This window comes from Pongo pygmaeus, chromosome 6 (assembly GCF_028885625.2).
Source record: "Pongo pygmaeus isolate AG05252 chromosome 6, NHGRI_mPonPyg2-v2.0_pri, whole genome shotgun sequence".
Taxonomy (NCBI): Eukaryota; Metazoa; Chordata; class Mammalia; order Primates; family Hominidae; genus Pongo; species Pongo pygmaeus.
In genome coordinates, this window is record NC_072379.2 from 28,382,829 (window position 1) to 28,392,735 (window position 9,907).

Sequence of the window (9,907 nt, forward strand, 5' to 3'; positions counted from 1 at the left end):
GCCTTTAACACAAACTTGGATGAGAAATAAGGAAAGTAACCAAGACCATCTCCCACCTTGAGGCTCATGAGGTGAAACAAAAGCTCCCGCTTGAGAGAGTTATATGCCACAGGGGAAATGATCCTCAAAGAGACAAGTTTCATTCAGAGTAAGGAGGCAGAAAAAATAGGTACCAAAAAGTAGTTGAGAACTCAGTCTGCTTTTTCTGGTTCTGTACATAAGGAGCTTGGAAGTTGCCACTCCATTCTAAGAAGTAAAAAACTGAACAGATCTGATCTTTAAGAGCAGTATCCGACCTTTAAGAGCAGTGAGGACACAAGGCAATGATCCAGCAATTGCTCTTCTTGATGTTTACCCAGCGAAGTTAAAAACTTAGATCCACACAATGTCTTGCACACCGGTATTTGCAGCAGCTTTATTTATAATTGCCAAGATGTGGAAGCAATCACAATGTCCTTCAGTAGTCGAATGCATAAATACACTGTGGTACATCCAGGAAATGGAATATCACTCAGCACCAAAAAGAAATTAGCTACCAAGTCATGAAAAGACATGGACCAATGTATACTGCTGAGTGAAAGAAGCCAATCCAGAAAGAATACACACTGTATAATTCCGTTATTATAATTCCATAGAGTGAGCAAGATACTTGCATTTTTGGTTTTCTTACATATCAAATTAGTATTAGAGTATGAACTATGAGGAATAAATTAGATAATATATGTGAAATCTGAGCACAGTGCCTGGTACACATTAAGTGCCTAATAAGTAGTTGCATTATTTCTGTGATTCATTTAAGGAAATTAGAAACACATGAAAGTTTGATATGACAGAGGCAAGAATATAAATAACAAAATTTTAAAAAATACTTAAGGCAAAAACTTGGAAACAATGGGAAGTTAGCAAATTCCACATTAAAAGACTAATAAGTCTTTTGGATATGGATAAATCAAGTGCTTAAAAAGTAAAAATGATTTAAATAATATGCTTAATTGTCAAATATATACACAGAAATTTCTACCCAGAGAATAAACATATTTTTGAAACCTATGGAATACTTAAATAAGCTGATCCTATGTAAGGCTACACAGAAAAGTAAATCAATACTGGAATCTACAGATCATATTCTCTGAAGGTAGTGAAATTAAAAATTAACAAAAAATAATGCAATCCATCTGCCTACTTACATGTCTCTCCTAACTCTTCCTATGTGAAAATTACTCAAATACAAACAAAATGAGTATTACACATAAAAAACTAAGATATATGACTAAAGTATTCAGAGAAAAACTCATGCTTAAAATAAGCCTAAAGAAAATAAGTCAACCATCAGGGTGGTTCTTGGTGAAACTGTAAACTGGTACAGCTTTTCTGAAGAATAATTTGGTAATCTATCAAAATTTAAATCTACATACCTTTTGACCCAGGATTTCACTTTCAGAAATGTATATTACAGAAGCATTTATATGTATGCCTAGAAATCCAAGGAACCTAAGCACTGTTTGTAACTATGAGCATCCATCTTCATTAATAGCTGACTGTATAAATCATGACAAAGATATTATAGAATACCACATAATTGCAAAGAATATGCAGACAGGAATATATGTACAGTATGTTCAGTGATAGGGACAAAACAGTCACAGAACGGTGCTTATAGCATGGCACTGTTTACACACAAAAAAATTGACATGGGAATGCCTGGCGTATATAAAAGTATAAAAAAATGCCAAAAGACTTGCACCAGTTTAATGCTTATCTCTAGAGACAGGACTGGAAATGAAGGAAGGAGAAAAAAGGAAACTCAACTTTTACTAAATGTCTTTAGAATTTAGTTTTTAAAAAATAAAAATGTATATTTTATAAACTTTTCTTTCTTTGGGAGGCTGAGGGGAGGGTAATAATAAAAGGGAATATACGAAGTTTCTAATAGTGTTTATTTCTAGATGGAAAAGGTAGTGAGACATTTAAATTTTCTTTCTCTGTATATCAGTTTTTTTACAAGAACCATAAGTTATATAATATTTAATTTTAACTTTTAACTCTTTAAAGGGGTTGATAATATGTTATGCTACAAAGAGGTCAAGAAGAATGCCTGAGAACAGGCTACCTGCAAATATAATGATTGGGAGTACTGGGATAAGAGTTAAGAGAAAAAGGAGTATTGAGTCCAGTAGGATACTACAGAGCAAATGAAAGGGAAGCATCGGCACAGGTTACTGCAGATGCTGACAACTACAGATCCAGACAGCTGTACTGCAGGAATTCTCAATCTTGGCACTACTGACATTTTGGGTTGGACAATTCTTTATTGTGAGGAGTGTCTTGTTTGTTGAAGGACGCTTGGCAGCATCCCTGGCCTTTACCCATTAGATGCCAGTTAGCCTCCCTCCTCCCCAGCTGTGACAACCAAAAATGCTTCCAGACATTGACAAATGTCCCTTGGGGGGCATTTTTCAAATTTTGAATCCCCAAATCCTCTAGCACTGATACCACTATGCATAGAAAATAATGACAGTGACAGCCAGTAAGTTATAAATTCTTCTGTGTGCCAGTATTTTACAAGCATTGACTTAGTTAACCTTTATAATCCCATGAGATAGATACTACAGGTTGTGTATCACTTATCCAAAATGCTTGCGACCAGAAGCATTTTGGATTTGGGGCTTTTTCAAATTTTAGAATATTTGCATTGCTCATCAGTTCAGCATCCCTAATCTGAAAATCCAAAATCCAAAAATTGGTTCAATGAGCACTTGCTTTGAGCATCATGTCAGCACTCAAAGTTTCAAACTTTGGAGTATTTGAGAGTTCAGATTGTTGGATTAGGTATACTCAATCTGTATCATTATAGTTACCATTTTGAGGCAAAAAAAAAAAAAAAAACAAGAAAAAGAAACAAAGTGAAATAACTTGCTAGCGCCAAATAGTTAATAAGGGGTAATGTCAGTATTTGACACTAGGCAGTATGTTCTACTGCCTTTCTAAATACCCACTCTCATTTATCCATTAAAGACTCTGTCCCCAAATTCCCAAGTACCTTCCTAATCTGGTTAACCAGGTTGGACCATATCTGATATGGGATATTTTACCAGTATCTTCATTAACAATAATACTTAATATTTTTATTCAATAACTATAAGAAAGACACTGAGCTAGGCACTTTACATGCATTCAATGACTTCAATAATTACAAAACTCTGCATGAGATTCTTTACACAATTTTACAGATAAGTAAGTAAACAAAACCTCTGAGAAGTAACTTGCCAATGACAAATATCTCTGCCAAGTAGCAGAGCTACAGCTCAATCTGAATGGCAAATCTCATGCCCTTAATCATACTATACTTTCCAGACTCTGAGCAGATGAAAGGAACATGCTTCTTGACCTCTTTGTCCTGGCCCACTTAGTCTTTTTTTTTTTTTTTTTTTTTTTTTTTTTTTTGAGAAGAGTCTCACTCTGTCGCCCAGGTTGAAGTAAGTGGCACAATCACAGCTTACTGTAACTTCTGCCTGCTGGGCTCAAGTGATCCTCCCACCTCAGCCTCCCAAGTAGCTGAGACTACAGGTGCATGCCACCATGTCCAGCTAATACTTTTTTAAGAGATGAGATCTCACTATGTTGTACAGGCTGGTCTCAAACTCGTGGATTCAAGCAATCCTCCCACCTCAGCCTCCCAAAGTGCTGGGATTACATGTGTGAGCACCAGGGCCACTGCTTTTACTGCACCACCCACAATGAGTTTCAAATGGAAAAGTAAAGGATAAAGCAATTCAAAATTTAGAAGAGGAAGAAGAGAGAAACTAAGTTCAATAGCCTTTAATCTTGTCAGACTGAGTACTTCTACCTACCCCTAGTATCAAGTCCCACATCTGTCCTGAAACTAAATCCTAACCTCTTTAGCAGGCTGAGAAAGAGGGAATAAAGAACCTTTTACAAGATACGATAATAGATCTATGTCCTTTCAAGAACAACACTGATTCAGTGAATATTCCTCTAAAGTACTCAGTCAAAACCCATTGAGCAAGCTCATACAGATGAGATATTTGTAGTTTATTGTATTGTCTTAATGATTCTATTATCGTAACACAGAGGTTACCAAAATGTCATTCAAATAAGCCTGATAAAACACAGTTTATTTCCCAAAAGTAAAGTCACCTTACTCAAATCATTATGACTGTATGACATTGCTATGGGAGCTCTAAAAACAGACTATTGTGTAATGAGTGAGCAGTCCTTTTACTTGGTAGCAGAGTAAAATATAGCACCTGACAAATATGAAAATAGTTTGGTAATACTATTATTCTTCCCTGGAAATTTTTCCTAAGAAGTGCCCCGAAGGTGTAAATTAAGTGTATTCCAAATTTTTCTGTGTTTCCTTAAGTATCACATACCCTTAATCCAAGTTATATCATTTTTTTCCAAAAGTACCAATAATTGTAAAAAAGTAGTTGTGTAACTTTGGAAAAATCTAGGGGCAAAGGTTATAGTAGTCCATTAGAGCTTAAAATTTCCTTGAAATATCTTATCTCAGTTCCATCAATAAATTCGTCTTGTGACCTTGGGCAAACCATAACTTCTGTGTGTCAGCGCCCTCATCTCTGAAATGCAGATAACAGCAGTACCTACAAAAACACAGAGTGGTTGTGAGGAATAAGTGATTTCATTAGAATCATACCTTGGCTCAGTGGACACTTGAATATCAATAATAGGTAGTTGCAATGGAATATATTTTATTACTATTCATGTTTTCTCACAGAAAAAGAAAGAAAGGATCCTAGTGCAACTACTAAGAATAAGGGTCAAAGGTGAAGTAGGCAGCCTTAAGAAGGGAATAAACATTTGAAACAGGGATGCAGGGGGATGGAGTAGAAGAGTAAGGTTGGCAATTTATTGACACTAAAGGGTACCAGCCTCAAAATAAATAAAAAGGAATGCTGAAAGCAGTGAGGTTCTGCCTGACTTTGGATATTAATTTCTACTCACATTTAGTAGAGTAATATTTACTTCCATAGCAAAATGTCAAATGGCCTATAATTACAAGACAAAATATAGCAGCCTTGTTCTAATAACCTCAAAGTGACTTATAACTACAATTGATCCTTGCTCATTGGCCTTACTAAAGGGAAGGAAGTAGTGTCATTAATGCACAACAATAGAGAACTGTAATCAGTCCTATCAAATCAAACTCTACTTAAACACAAAATCTGTGGAAACAACCCAAATCCAGTGTACTTCTGCATTATTTAGAAAACCTTTAAGAATAAGAGAGTTCAGAATAATACATATACTGGGTTATGAAAAAAATTACTCAAGATAAAGACTATCTGTAACATTTCATACTTCTTCCAACTAATATTTTAATAAACACAATCTTTTTTGAATGTTCCAAATTGATGTCTATTTTACGTTTATTTTGACTTTGAAATGCACTAAACATGTTTTGCAACAATGTCGTTATCATTCCCTCATTTTACTGCAGCTTAAGGGTAAATAACTGGATTAAATTTTTTTTGTTCTTGTTAAAACAAAATATAATATTTACAATTTAAGGTGTTACTCTATGGAAATTATGAAGCAAGAGTGACTAGAGTCAGTAATACAACACTTGTACTTTAACCTAATAAGCAGGTTAAAATAACCCATGTCTTTCTTATCTTTGAGGTCTCACCCATGAAACCCATATATTCCATCACTATTCAAGAATGTTAAATTTCAAGCCTAACAATACAACATTCATCAAATATGTGTTCATAAGGTTTTGAAGAAAGTCACAATAATATTTGTTTATAATAGCTAATGTTAGGTTTCTTCAGGTCTTTGGGATTGGACTCCTACAGTATTTATAATAAAAGAATCTGGGAAGTCCTGCTTTAAAGATACTTGCTTATCTTTGCTTTACTCAGCATCTCAACTTTGTGTCCCTTTCTTGTTAATCTCTAGATTTTCTGAGACTAAAGTGGTACCTGACACTTTATAAGTGATCATTAAATTTTTATCAAATAAATGAATGAGGAATGCAAAGGTAAGATGTAGTCTTTGCCCTTAAAAAGCTTATTATGGTAGAAGAAGTAAGATATGCAAGCAACAAATGAACAAACAAGGCAGAATTTTATCAAGACCACGAATGAGATACCCCAAAGAGGCAGAATTTCAGGAAACTGAGAAATCACACCAGCCTGGAAAGGAGGTCACATTTCAATGAGGCTTTGAAAGATGGAGTATCATTTCAATAAGCATTTCAAGTTTCTGGGATATCTGCAGAGACAAGGGGCCACTTTTACCATTTTGTAGCAATTGTATAGAAAAGAAAGCAAAGGATTTTTAAAAACAGAATCTTTAAGTCCTTTCAGAATGTTTTACCATGTTAGAGTTGAGGCAAGAGGAAAGCCTCAGAGGAGCTGGTGATAACATTGTGGAGCTTTTCTATCTTATTCCTCTAACTCATTCCTTCATTTTTCTCCTGGGTTTTGAAATCAATTTTGTTCAAATTCAAATCCTAGGTCAATCACATACAAGTATGTGACCTTGATCAAGATACTTTATTAATTAAATGCACAGGGCTTGACATTTTAAAAAGCACCTCAAATGAAACCTATTATTAAGAGATGAGACAGCAACAAACTATAGGTCTTAACTAAAATACATATTAGTGTCATTTCAGGAGCTATTTCAAAATAGATGATCATATTCCATGCTAGACCCAAAGCCCAGAATATCTAGGCAAGTGTTTCCAGGAATACTTTGAAGAAGCTTCCCAAAATGATTTGAAAGGTAGATGAAATTAAGAAATACTTATGTTCATGTTGTCCTGTCCATAAAAAGAAAATTAAATTCTAGTAAATAAAGGATGACATAGGGCAATATGCCAGATTACATCAACTTTTAAAGATGGCCCATAGGAAAGGATCCTAATAAAGCAGCTTCAACACAACCCGGTAAACCAGGAGGCAATAGCACAAAAAGTGAGGAAGAGTTTCAAGGAAAAAATGGTCAATAATGCCAAATAAGTTAAAGAAAAAGACAACCAGAAGGCCTTTACTGACCTTTAATAAAAGTAGTTTTGAATTAAGGAGAGAAGCCAAATGGTGAGAAATTAAGTATTGGATGGGAAATTTAAAAGTAGAAGTTTATTTTTTCTTTGCATCTGGCTGTAAAATTAAGATACCACACCAAGATGTTTTGCCAAGGGAGGGCATTACTCTTTGTTTTACTTTTTAATAAGCTTAATCTGGTGAAGATTTAATCTGTAAAGAACAATCTAGATCAGGCGTCCCCAACCCCCAGTCCATGGCCTGTTAGTAACCTGGCCACACAGTAGGAAGTAAGTGGTGGTGAGTATTACCGCTGGAGCTCTGCCTCCTGTCAGATCAGTGGCAGCATCAGATTCTCAAAGGAATGCAAACCCTATTGTGCACTGCGCATGTGAGGGATCTAGGTTGCATCCTCCTTATAAGAATCTAATGCCTGATGATCAGTTTCATCCTGAAACCATCCACCACGCCCCGTCCCCGCCCCCGCCCCCACCCCCAACACACACACACACACCCCCTGGCAGAAAAATTGTCTTCCATGAAACCAGTCCCTGGTGCCAAAATAACTGGGAGCCATTGGTCTAGACTACATTAGATCCCAATCATTTTCAAGGCATTCCATACATATGTTGATCTAGAATTTGCTACAAGACAATTTCATCTCCTCAAAATCTATTAGGATATCCTTTAACATACACACTGATGTACATGCTAACACTAAAAGGCAAGCTAAACAGGCTCTATATAACCTGCAATTATCTTAAAAGAAGTTTACTTATTCTAATTACTGTAATTGCACCAGTACAAAGAACTAAGTAACAATTCTGCTGTGTAGCTAGTAGCAAATATTCCAACCGGCTACTCAATAACTACCTCATTTGCCAATTCAAACAGCTTTCACTTGCTACATGTCTGAGGCTGGGAGGCGCTAAGAGCTATGTTATGATCTTTCTTGCTATACTCAGAAATAAAAGCGTTCTTTATACAACCCAGTTCAAGTGGACAACTACATTTTAAAATCATCATGTTACCAGACAAATCCTTGCTGCCTACTCAGAACATTTTCTCCATGATTAATTATTTAGAAAATGATTATCCCAATTTTGTAGTAAAAGGTATTGCCTGACCTAGGTTTGGGTCTGCAACGTTTCATAAGATATATACCAAGTTTCTGTAATTTCTTTTGCTAAACTGAAAAGAGTTCAAATTGGCAGTTTAGATACTGTCTCTGAGCTGTCCCTCAATGTTCCTCGAAATTCTTCCCATTACCTGAAATTCCAATTGATCATTCAATACACATTCCCCCTTAAAAATCAAGTATTTTTGTGAATACTGTTAGTCTTTCAGATCCTGGAATAAGACTTTCCCTCTAATTTCTATTTTGGGCCAGCATTAATTGAGAAAGTAAGAGTTTTAATTTGGAAGAAAATAGGGCTAGTTTTGAATTACATGAATCAGAAAAAGTAGATTTTGCAGAAACATAGCAAAGGGCTCTACAAAAGTAGAGGGCAACTTACAGCTGGCCATGGGGCAGGCTAGAGTGTAAGTAAAGGAGAAATATCAGAAAAGAGATATTATTTTACCTGGATATCTAATGGATAGAAGAGGGGAAGCAAGGTGTTGATTTATTCTTGATCAGGTAGCATGTTCTATAGAGTGGTTCTAAGAAGTGGCTTTCAAAGCAGAAGTGGGTAGTTTGTAACTGATTGAATTAGGTAACCTATAGATTCTTTTAAGTTCTTACTTTCTATACATCTCATATACCAAAATGTATCCCCTGAGGACCAGGAGTGAACTATATGAATCATACCAGTGATTATGTGAATTATATCTCACTGATATTTCTTTAAAAATAAATGAGTACTGCACTCATTTATTTTTAAGTTACAACATTCACAAGAAATATAACAATGAAACTGTCATTAGTGTTGTGACTATACTTAAAAAGCTAGGCATAAAAAGTTTTGAAAAGAAGACTTCTGACACTAAAAAAGTTGCAAGTACAAAATTTCAGAATAAAGAACAGTAGTTTTTAAAAATTTTCAAATAAATAATCAAAGGCATGTAAATTAAAATGTAAAACCTTTGTCTAATACCAAATTAGCAAATACCAAATTTGACATTTAAAAGAGATTTCCAAGCAGCTGCGGACCTCGCCAAGACAATGCAGACTTCACTGACTATTCCTGTGCCTGTGCTCGTTACCATGGGGCCTTGATGGCTTCAGCCTTGGCTTTGCCACTGATGGACGCTGGGGCAGTTGAAGCCAGAGGTTCCTGAAATCCAAGAGTGTCCCACAGCTCAAGAATTGCAGGAATCCCAGGAGCAGTGGGCTCGAGCTGCCCTTTGGGAGTGTTACCTCCGCAGCATGCTGGCCATGGAGCGTCAACAAGTGAGCTTCACATTGTACGACTGTGTGCACATGGCTGTCAACTTCAGAGCCACCAATCTGGACATGGTCAGCTTCTACGTGTCACAGCTGAAGATTCCCATAGGTGAGCAGAGGTGCTGCTCTAATGTAGTGACATAATTTCATACACCTTCAAGCCATAAAGATCTGTGTTCACCTTTCGGCTTGGGTCTAAGCCACAGTATCCCAGGCCTCCCAATTTTCCTGAGCCAGGAAATCTGGGCCTCATGGGGTTATGGGCCCCCTGGGAATTCTGAGCCAAGCTCCAAGCAACTCTGGACTCCTGAGACCTCCTGGGTCTAGTCAGTAAAATTCTGCAACTCAAGGAATTCTAGGTCCCGTTGGAAGGAATGCTTTACCTCAAAGAACTCTGAACTCTCCAGACATATAGGCCTGATGCCATTTCCTAAAGTCTGGGGCTTGGGGGTGGGGTAATACAGGTGGGCAAATTACAGAGTGGGAA

At 36.4% G+C, this 9,907-nt stretch overlaps 1 pseudogene; it reads left to right on the forward strand.

Annotated features, from left to right (window-relative positions):
• The first annotated feature begins 9,198 nt into the window (after window positions 1-9,198).
• On the forward strand, window positions 9,199-9,587 carry LOC129041367 (gem-associated protein 7-like; annotated as a pseudogene).
• The last annotated feature ends 320 nt before the right edge of the window (window positions 9,588-9,907 follow it).